This window comes from Frankliniella occidentalis, unplaced genomic scaffold (genome assembly GCF_000697945.3).
Source record: "Frankliniella occidentalis isolate FOCC.00 unplaced genomic scaffold, Focc_3.1 Scaffold28, whole genome shotgun sequence".
Lineage (NCBI taxonomy): Eukaryota > Metazoa > Arthropoda > Insecta > Thysanoptera > Thripidae > Frankliniella > Frankliniella occidentalis.
Window position 1 is genome coordinate 907,383 of NW_026267158.1, and position 1,709 is coordinate 909,091.

A 1,709-nucleotide genomic window follows, 5' to 3' on the forward strand; every position below is an offset into this window, starting at 1 on the left:
GTAGGGATGGTGCGGTGGTGCGGTTCGACGACAAATGTGTTGCTTTAGTTTTACTTCCGTTACAATTTTTTGATATGAAGCCCTTTTCACAACTTCACATACCATTTCGTCATTTTCACCTAATTTTTGCCCCCAAAAAACGGAAACGGTACAAGATAGAGCAAAACGGACTAAATTTCCGTTCCCGGGTGCTACTATTCAAAGTTACCCCTTAAAAACCAATTTTACAACATATAGAAATATTTTTTGCAACCTAAGGTTTTTGATTTATTTATTTTTAATGCCAATTTTTGAGCTAGACTGCACATCTTTGAACTCGCTCTGTCTTTTTATGATACAAAACAACCCTGAAATTCCCAGGTTTCTAACTCAATTCCTTCTCGAGTTGTCGTGCATAGCGACGCAGACAGTCAGACAGAATGAAACTTCTTCAGTCAGTGGAGTATTGGGCTTCAATAATCACTCAGCCAAAAAAATACTAAGGCGAACAAACTGTATGTTCGGAATTCTAACGTACGTATTATTGTATTCCGAACAAACCCCGCTCGTTACCCCAGCCATTCGTTCATTGTGGCAAAAGAATAAAGAATTTTGTTCTCTTCGCAAATTATTTGCACTTGCAACAAATTAGTTTTCGTAATTATATTTTGACAAAAATTGTAGCTGTGGCAACAGATATTTTTTCCGTGTCGCTGATCTCGCATATGGTTTAGGACGATGGATCTGGAAAAAAATCTGAAGAAGTGTGCGCTGCAGCGCTGCGCGCCTGTCCTACGTCCCCGCCCACGCCGGGGTCCGGGCCCCCAGCCTGGCCTCGATGGCCGATCAACTGGACGCCCCCGCCCCGCCTAGCCAGCCGTGGACCACTCCCCCTCCACCTTGGTCCAGAGTCGTGTTAGTGACACTGTATAATTAGGCGTTAGCCTGGGACTAATTATCGTCGTGTCAACCAGCGTGCCGGGCACAGCCCGGTCACCCTCCCCTCGGCCCCTCCCTCCACCCTCCGCTCCACCCGCAACCCTACCCCACGCGCCACCCCCTGGGTCTCGCGCGCTCTCCCACTCGAGACGCGCATAGGTGGGCGCGGTGTCACTTGTTTTCTGACTCGCTTGAATTTGTGCAAATGACCTCGAGTAGTCTACCGACAGAAAGAGAATATGCTTACTTTGTTTTTAAAAAAAAGTCATTTTCTCAAAATTTTATCGAATATTTTTGGTTTAAGTTCTTTTTGCTTTGCTTCCTTGAGCCCATGTGACATATCGCAGTAGGCGGGCGCGAACCTATAGCCGTTCAGTTAAAACCCCTCTTACAACTCATGACAGCCTCAAAAGTACTCCCCCTCTCTCCTCTTCTTGCTACCCCCATCCTCTCCCCTCATCCCCTACAGGAAGTGATTGGGGTCCGGGTGCCTTTCACCGCGAGCGCAGAGGAGAGGGGGGGAGGGAGGGGTGGGGGGATGCAGCGTGAAACCCGACCACCCCGTCAAGGCTCCGCACAGTGCGTCCAGCTTGTAAAGCTTCTTCCAGGGATACACCTGGAAAAGACGCGCCTTGAAACAGCAGAAAATCACAGTCTTCTTTATCGATTTGAAGGAAACTCAGAAAACGAGTCTATTGAATCGACAGTGAGCTGCGTCAGCAAACGTAGGTCAAAGTGTTAGCGCCATCCTCTGTTATAGGTGCTCTGCCGCATGCAGTCGTGCAGACTGC

At 48.2% G+C, this 1,709-nt stretch overlaps 1 protein-coding gene across 1 annotated transcript in view; it reads left to right on the forward strand.

Annotated features, from left to right (window-relative positions):
* The window catches only part of LOC113202852 (protein lozenge), a 31,538-nt gene that overhangs the window by 21,191 nt on the left and 8,638 nt on the right, over nt 1-1,709 (forward strand). The gene's annotated exons all lie outside the window — the stretch shown is intronic.